Below are 9,341 nucleotides of genomic sequence, written 5' to 3'. Positions count from 1 at the left end.
CAGGGTGAGGATTGATGTTTGTGACCTAGCTGGTCCAAGCCGACACCTGGAACCCATGTTAATCACAGGCAGCTGCAATTCAAGAAGCACAGAACTGAGACCAACACTGAAGCTGGGTGTCAGGTAGGAGCTGTAGGGATCCCAGGCTCCTGCAGAGTCCTCCCCTGACCTCCTGAGTCAGACTTAGTTGCATGGTTGGTAAGAGCCAACATGGTTAGGGCCCTGCTCTGAGAGCTTTCCAAGTGCCATCGATTTAAGCCCTTGACAAACCTCCCATTTTACCCTGGAGCACCCCAAGACACGAAATGTTAGCAACTTGCTAGTGACTTGTCACATTACTAGTAAGTGGCAGAGTCAGACTGTGAACGTGAGACAGGCTGGGACCTGGGACCCTTTGCTGCAGTGCTTGCAACTGAACAAACCTCTCCTCCAACAACAAAATACAAAGAAACTATAGGGGACTAAAAATAACTGCGTGCATGCACAGTTGGGGCAAATTATGAACAAGATACAAAGAGACCAAAACCCCACACAGCACGAGCAAACGGGTGGGCAGACCACCTAAGCCACCCCTTGGGCCGACCCCCGGACCCACCCCCACCCCTATATAAGGAACCAGCTCACCCCCCTTCAGGGAGCGAGCAAGGGAACCCCCCTCCTGCTGCAGCAGGAGCCCCAATAAAGCCTTGCCGGGGGACTTGCCTGGTGGTGCAGTGGTTAGGAATCCACCTGCCATTGCAGCAGGTTTTTTCCTGAATGGAGTCATTGCCTGAATCTGCCTGATGAGTTAAAGGTTTTTTACTTTTATTATTAAGTTTTCTGATAGTTTCTTGAGCTATTTCTGCTTCTTTGAGCTGAAAGCAGGCTCTGTGCATGCTAGTTAGACTTGTTGGCTGGCGGACTTGCTTCTAGCGTGCCCAGGTAGGCAGCTGACAGCAAGTTCTTGCCTGTGCCTCAGCGTCAAAACAAGAAGGGCCCTCTTCTGTCCCTCACGTGGGAGCTTGGCCCCTGTTAGACTGGTTACTTCATTTCTTTGGAGAATATCGCACGGTCTCAGCCTGGGGGAAACTGGTGGACACAAACAAGTAGAAGTGAAGGAAGCCATGTGGCAGTACTACAGCCTCTTCTCCCATCAGTCACCACCCTGGTTCCTGCACCTTCTTCCTCTTCTTCTCTCCCACTTTGACTCCCCAGCTAAAACAGAACAAAACACCACCCCTACCCCGTAGACTTCGCAACTTCTTGATCTCAGCTGTGCCTTCCTCTGATCCCATTTACCCATAAATGTGATTCGACCCCTTCCGGTATTCCAGAAAAATGTTAAAATCTGATTCACTGATCAAAGGCATCCTCTCCCACACCAATTCTCTGCTGTTCTGCGTTTTCCTATCTGTCTTTGTTTAGTTTCTTTCCATGGATTTTCAGGAGGAAGGACAGGTAAACGCACACGCTCAGCCTTCTATCCTGAACCAAACATCTGGGCTCGGCTTTTTATTGGTATTATTTGAATGTCTGCAACAACCCTGCAGGATACAGATTAGTATCTTCATTCTACAGGTGAAGAAACTAGACTCAGAGAAGTTAAGGACATTTCCCCTCACTCAGGCAGGACCAGCTGAGAGGGAAGCTTGAAGACCCTAAGGGAAAATGAGCTGGGGAAAAGGCCGAAGTGAAAAGGGAGCAGACTGGTTACACGTGGCCCTGAATGGGTAACACTTGAGCAGTGCAAGGAAACCACCAAGGAAAGCGATTTTAGGTCAAGAAAAAGAAGAGCTTTCTCATGGCAGAGCCATGTGGAGTAGGAAAGCACTGTGTCAGCAGGCTGACACATCATGGATCGTGCTCCTGTGTTGCCTAAGGGACAATGGAGACCTCAGAGAGGCTGTGACAGACGGTGCACCTGCTCAGGCCACACTCCAACTTGGATGGAGACCAGAAGAGGGTTTGGTGGGAAAGGAATGGAGCCCAGGTCCCAGGACAGGGAGGGAAGTTCCTCACGTGAACTGCAGGGGGCGCTCCAGACCCAGAGGCAAGGGCGGCCTGGGTAATCCGTGAGACCCAAGGAATTGTACCTGGGGGTGGGAGCGGGGAGGAGTGTTTGAATATCTGTTCCCACCTCAGTCTGGCTGGGTTTGGAGCCCAAAAGATCCCAGGAAGGGACTAGAACTCTTAGACACCGCCGCCGGAGGATAAATCGGGACAAGTTCTCCAAGGGCCAATTAGGCCTTAGGTGGAAAAGGCCTTAACAAGGTGCAAACCACCCAGATTCACAGGGCATAAGGCTTTTAAAATAATTTGGTAATGTACGTCAAACACTAAAATCGTTCCCATTTGTCCCAGTAGTTTCACTTCTGGAAATCTATTCTAAGGAGTTCACCACAAATTCAGAGGGGGAAAAAAAAAAAAAAAGCCTCACTCACTCACAAAAAGGTTCATTTTCACTATTTACAATTGTGAACAACTGGAAATAACTTTAAGTCCATGAACCTGCTCAACTAAGCCATGGTCTGTGCACACAACAGGATATGATACAACCATGAAAAATGCAAAAACACAGGAAATGATTATGGTAACAATCTTAAATAAATATTAGACTACAAATTCATTACGCAGGAATTTTTTTTGAAAAAAGAAGCCAGGGCTTCCCTGGTGGCACAGTGGTTCAGAGTCCGCCTGCCGATGCAGGGGACATGGGTTCGTTCCCCAGTCCGGGAGGATCCCACATGCCACGGAGCGGCTGGGCCCGTGAGCCATGGCCGCTGAGCCTGCGCGACAGGAGCCTGTGCTCCGCGACAGGAGAGGCCACAACAGTGAGAGGCCCGCGTACCGCAAAAAAAAAGAAAAAAAGAAAAAAGGAAGAATAGAAAAGAAAAGAGAATCCATACAAAATATGGAAATGAAATATACTAAAATGTCAACAGTGGTTGTGGTCAGATGGTAGATAAAGATAATTCTTTACTTTTCCTTCTTTCTATTTTTCTGAATTTTACAAATTTTACTGAAGTAGCATTTTTAAAAGTAAATAAATACTGTTTGAAAAAGAAAAAAATATGTGTACTTTGAGCCACAAATTCTACTTTAAGGCATGTTGTGTCCTAATGAAATAATTATGAATGGACACACACAAAAGATACTAGATGTTTATCACAGCACAGAGTATAATAGTGAAGACTTGGAAACAACAAAAATGTTTCAAAGTTGGGGATTGGTTAAATAGATTGTGGAATGAATTTACTAAAATAAAATTGTAGAAGTCAAACTACTTTCATGGACAGATGTTCATAATCTACAGAGAAGCAAGGGAAAAGTCATTTGTAAAGCAGTGTTTACTTTAGGCTTCTATTTTTATATTTGTAAGGATTACATATGTATTTTTAAAATTTTCTACAATAAACAAAAAAGGGAAAAGAAGGGAACAGGAGCTAGATCCAGGTGTCTTTTAATCTGAGGCACAGATGGCCTGATTTGTACAATTTATTTTTGAAGACAGAGGAAGGGCAGAGTATTTGAAATTGAAACTCTCTTAGAAAATTTGGGCCAAGTGTCTGCAACAGACATTAGCTAGATGGGGGCCTCCCACCCCCTCCAAGCCCAGCCTCATCATCCACCTTCCCTGGCAGGTGCTCTCAATTGCTTGCGCATATTTCAGCCCCCAAATATCTCCATCAAGGAGGCAGGGCTAGCCCTGACCATCCACATTTGATGGAGGATGAACCAGAGGTCCGGTACAAGTTTGTGATAAGGCAGGGATTGGAAAGCAGGCTTTCTGATTCCCCTGGCTCCCTTCCCTACATGTTTGAGCTGCTAACACTCATCTCACAGTTTTATAGGGTAAACGTAAAGCAGGGTTTCTCAACCTCAGCAGTATTGACATTTGGAGCCAGGCGCTCCTTGGTTGTGGGAGGTTCTCCTATGCATTGTGGGATCTTTAGCAGCATGCCTGGCCTCTACCCATTAGATGCCAGTGGAATAGCTGCTTCTCCCCACCCGGATAGGTTGTGACCACCAAAAATGTTTCTGGACATTGCCAAATGTCCCCTGGGAGGCAAAATCGTCCACAGGTTAGAAACACTGAAGTAAGATGAGATGTGAAATAGAATGTCCCCAGGGTCATTCCTTGGATTAGGCGATGCCACTTGTCCCCAGACCGGGGTGGGAGGGGGTCCAATAAGGAAGGAAGAGAGTGGAGACTGGTTTGTGTAAAAAGCTACTACTCTAAACAGTGCTCATCTTATGTTGACTTTTTATTAAACAGCTCCTTACCCACACGGTGGGTTCTTGGAGAAGATGGACACTGTCCTACTCAGCTTTGTGTCTGCTGTTCCTAGAATAATGTCTGCATTAAGCCAGAGCTCAATAAATATTTGTGGTATGAAGTGAAAGAATTCACCACCACATTCACTAGGCAAAGCAGGATGCTGGGGACCATAGGATAACTTCATTAATACATATTTAATTCCACCTGAGTCTTTTCCTGACCCAGCCTTCAACAGTGTCCCACAAAAACGGAGCCCAAAGTCGAGCTCTCTTGGTTCTCACATTGATTCATTCACTCAACAATCAAAGGACAGGGCTTCCCTGGTGGCACAGAGGTTAAGAATCTGCCTGCCAATGCAGGGGACACGGGTTCGAGCCCTCATCTGGGAAGATCCCACATGCCGTGGAGCAACTAAGCCCGTGCGCCACAACTGAGCCTGAGCTCTAGAGCCCACGTGCCACAACTACTGAAGCCCGCGGGCCTAGAGCCCGTGCTCCACAACAAGAGAAGCCATCGCAGTGAGAAAACTGCACACCACAACGGAGTCCCCGCTCGCCACAACTAGAGAAAGGCTGCACGCAGCAATGAAGACCCCAAGCAGCCAAAAATAAATAAATAAAATTTTAAAAAAATCCAAAACAATCAAAGGACATTTCAGGTGTGCAGGGAGCTTTGCTAAAGCACAGAATCAAGAAGAGAGGAAGGAATCACCTCTTTCAGCCTCGGCCTTCCGGGACCTCAGAGTCCGCTAGGGAGACTGTCAGACTAACTTGTCTCCTCTCCTACAGGGTAGAAAGTACCTAGACAAACCCCCATAGAAGTTCCAAACACGGCAATTACATCTGGCTGTAGGCAAGACTGAAGACTTCCTGAAGGAGGTGGCCTCGAAGGATTTTAAACAGGTAGAAACTGTGGGCAGGAAATTCCAAAAAGAGGCAACAGCAGAAGCAGAAGCATGGAGGCAGTAGAGCTTGGGGCATATTTCTGGGTTAGCATGGATTACATTTGGTTGCTAGGGGAGGTGGGGGCCAGACAATGAAGAGATTGGAAAAGTAGGCTAAGGGGAACCGGCATCCATCATTTGCAAGTTCTAGATCCTAGAAGATTTCTGAACAGTGTTCACTGAGCACTGTTTATTGAGCATATATTACGTGTTAGGCCATCAGCTTGACGAACCTCACTTAATGTGCTGGAGAGGGTGTGGAGAACGGGAAACCCTCTTACACCGTTGGTGGAAATGTAAATTGGTGCAGCTACTACGGAAAACAGTATGGAGGTTCCTCAAAAAACTAGAAACAGAGTTGCCATATGATCCAGCAACCCCACTCCTGGGCATATACCCAGACAACACCATACTTCAAAAAGACACATACACACCTCTGTTCATAGCAGCACTATTTACAGTAACCAAGACATGGAAACATCCTAAATGTCTGTCAACAAATAAACTAATAAAACAGATGTGGTATATATATATATATATATATATATATATATATATATATAAACATACAAAGGGATATTCCTCAGCCATTAAGAAGAATGAAATAATGCCATTTGCAGCAACATGTATGGACCTAGAGATTATCATACTAAGCAAAGTCAGAAAGAGAAATACAAATACCATATCACTTATATGTGGTATCTAAAACAACACAAATGAACATATCTACGAAACAAAAACAGACTCACAAATATAGAGAACGGACTTGCGGTTGCCAAGGGGGAAGGAGGGTAAGGGAGAGAAGGATTGGGAGTTTGAGATTAGCAGAGGCAAACTATTACATACAGGATGGACAAACCATAAGGTCTTACTGTAGAGCACAGGGAACAATATTCAGTATCCTGTGACAAACCATCATGGAAAAGAATATGAAAAAGAATATATATATGTATAACTGAGTCTCTTTGCTGTACAGCAGAAATTTAAACAATATTGCAAATCAACTATACTTTAATAAAATGTTTTTAAAATCTCATTGAATGCTCACCATAACCCAGGAGGTAAGGAGTGTTATTATCCCCATTGAATAGCTGAGGGGAACTAGGGAGATTCACACTCAGGTCTGTCTGACACCAAAGCCAGTCGCTCTTCACAACTGCAGTCTTCACTCACTGCAGTTCGAAGATTCGGGAAGTGGTGTCACGGTGGTCTGGGTTATGTGGGCAGTGCAGAAACCCCCTTGTGCTTCTGCTGCGGGAGCCCAGCAGACACCCAAGAGCGGCCCCTGCAGTTCAGGAGCCCCGGCTAAAGGGGACCCTTCCCCCATCGTAGCGCCCTCCCTCTGAGCCACACAGGAGCAGCCAGAGCCCCGAACAAGAACTTCCGCGATAGGGTGGCCCTTGAATCCCAACCCACCAAGCCTCAAGATCAGCTCAGCCTGAGCCTCTAACTCTCTCAGGGTTTAGTAGCTACTCGCCCAGGCCCCCCACCGAGAGGGGATGGCAGGCCCCCTCTGTCCTTACTCTACTGAGGAGGTTCAGCCTCTAGGGAACACTCCGAGTTACAATCCGCAGAGCCAGGCATACACACCGAGCACCAAGATGTTAGCACATATGCTGGGGTCATCCTGGCCACCTTATGAAACCTGAAAGCGTGGAGACAGCCCTTCCTCACCTCCTTCCTCCAACACCCCCATCCCATCAACAACCAAAGAGAAGCACAGACTTTCCTCGTGGCGTTTCGACCCCACACAAAGGTGCCATTGCTCAGCTAGGGAGGACGCAGGAGGGGAGAGGAGACAGAACCAGCAGCCCGGTTGGCTTTGAGCACTCGGGGTCAGCCTGGTGTAGGGCAGTATTTCCCCAACTGCAGTCCTTTGAGAACCACCTACACTATTTTAGTCATCACATATCGCCTGGTCTATTATTACACTTAAATTCATCCTAAAAGGAAATCCTGTATCACTATTATAGACGAGAAATTGCATCGTGTGCCATAAACAGGGGGTAACCATGGAGACAGAGAAGAAATGAAGCAAAGTTATGCCATTTCTAGCCAGGCTCTGTAGCAGGCTGAGGCTCCCTCCGCATCCCTTCCCTGACTCCTTACCCTCTCTCTCTGTTCAAAACAGGAACAGGGCAAGTGTGGGACGAGCACTGAAGACATCCTAGCACTAAATTGCATCTCCTTGAGGTAATTAGGAAGACTGAGGGAGAACTGAAAGGGGAATAACCTTGTGTTTATATGTGTCCAGGTTGTTTTATAAATTCATCTCACTTTGGGAAGCTGGACCACTGGAATTAGACTTGGAGTCAAGAAATGGGGTTCAAGTTCTGGCTTCACTACATCCTTGCTGTGTGACTTTGGAAAAGACCCTTGCTGTCACTGGGTCTCCTCATCTGTTAAAACAGGGCAGATGGAAAAAAAAAATAATAAGGCAGATGGTACCCATGGCATGGGTTATTGGGAGGAGTGTCAACCACTGCTCAAACCCTGAGGCGAGTGCGGCAAGGATAAGACAGGGAGGGGAAGGGCACTTTGCCAAATCGAAGGTAAGACCCCAGGTGCATCAATAATCTGGTGGCAATTGGGAAGCTAATGTCACAAAAGGCTAAAATTGGGTCCCCAGAACCTAGTTATTGCAGCTCACGACAGCCCCAGGCTCAGAGATGTGATCCCCTGGAGATAAGAACTGGGCCCCTGACATTGTAGGGGTGGGACCTGGTCCAGGCTAGGGTTGGCTTAGAGTGGAGAGTCCATCTCCACTGGGAGGTCTAAGTCAGGGCTTTGATGGCCTCCTGCCGCTCTCAGGTGTGGAAAACCACTTGTATCGTTGGACAGACTGGGTTGACTCAGGGCACTGCACATCATGGAGGGCCTATAAGGGGCATTTTCAGGGGCCTCAGACATGCGTTGTGGGTAAAGAGGCAGGATGACTTTCTTTGTTGCAGACCTGAAGATTCTGCAATTCCACAAAGTTTGCTTGGGATATCAAAACGTATTCGGCAAAAGAACAACAAAACCGTAGTTGGCTATTCACGAGCCTGGCACATAATAGGCACTTAAAAAGTGGAACTCATGGCAAATTGAATTAAAGATATCAGGGCAGGCTGAATAGCATTGTGCTTAGATTCAAGTCCTAGCTCTGCCTCCAGGGCAAATCACCTACTCTCCCCAGCCTCGGTTTCCTCATCTACAAAATGGGTTAACAATGCCTACCACAGGGTTATTGGAAAGAGTCAGTGATATAATATGTGGAGTGTTTAGCTCCACATGGCGCTCACTATGGTGCCTCAATATGCATAGTAATCACCCAGCAAGTGGTGGACGTTATCCATATTAGCCACTAGTAGTCATCTGGTCAACCTATGTGAAAACTGAAGAGACACTTTCGTGAGTTCAGAAAGCTAGTTATTGGAAGAGCTGGAACTAGGAACCATGGGGCTCTTAGACCAGTGCCTCTTCCCCTGCTTCGGCTGCTCCTGTGAATAACATTGCTCATTCAACAATGATTCTACTAATAAGTCTCCAGATCTCTCCAAGAAATGACTTTATTTGCAGATAAGCAAGTTTGTAAACTCGTTGGGTACACTACCGTTTACCCAGGCTTCTAAACTGTTGCCCAATTTTCAGTCCCAGGATAATAAACTGGGAAAGTCTTTGTAAGAGCAACGCCAACTGTCTTAGTCCTGCACTGATCGAGTTTCAGCCAGGGGTGGGACTTGCTGGACTCCCTGCTTTCTTCTGAGATCACCTGGGGATTTTCCATCCATTAGTTGGTGTGACCCTGAATGATCTCCACCCCTCAACATACCTGATCCTGCCTCCTGGCCCCAATCTAATTAAAAAGATAAGCATCTCCATGAGCTCCCTTCTCCCAGGAAGCACTGCGATTGGCTGCAGGGCCCAGGGTGAGGATTGATGTTTGTGACCCAGCTGGTCCTAGCCGACACCTGGAACCCATGTTAATCACAGGCAGCTGCAATTCAAGAAGCACAGAACTGAGGCCAGCACTGAAGCTGGGTGTCAGGTAGGAGTTGTAGGGATCCCAGGCTCCTGCAGAGTCCTCCCCTGACCTCCTGAGTCTCAGACTTAGTTGCATGGGTGGTAAGAGCCAACATGGTTAGGGCCCTGCTCTGA

General features: G+C 47.0%; 1 long non-coding RNA gene across 1 annotated transcript in view; it reads right to left on the bottom strand.

Moving 5' to 3' along the window:
- Positions 1–820: 820 nt before the first annotated feature.
- Positions 821–9,341, bottom strand: part of LOC132514382 (uncharacterized) — a 27,632-nt gene continuing 19,111 nt past the window's right edge. The window contains exon 5 of the long non-coding RNA XR_009538765.1: positions 821–1,058. This is a non-coding gene — a long non-coding RNA (uncharacterized LOC132514382). The remainder of the gene's footprint in view (positions 1,059–9,341) is intronic.

Source organism: Lagenorhynchus albirostris, unplaced genomic scaffold (genome assembly GCF_949774975.1).
Source record: "Lagenorhynchus albirostris unplaced genomic scaffold, mLagAlb1.1 scaffold_330, whole genome shotgun sequence".
NCBI classification, from domain to species: Eukaryota; Metazoa; Chordata; class Mammalia; order Artiodactyla; family Delphinidae; genus Lagenorhynchus; species Lagenorhynchus albirostris.
Note: the sequence above shows the minus strand (reverse complement) of the source record. Positions and strands in the feature narration are given on the sequence as shown.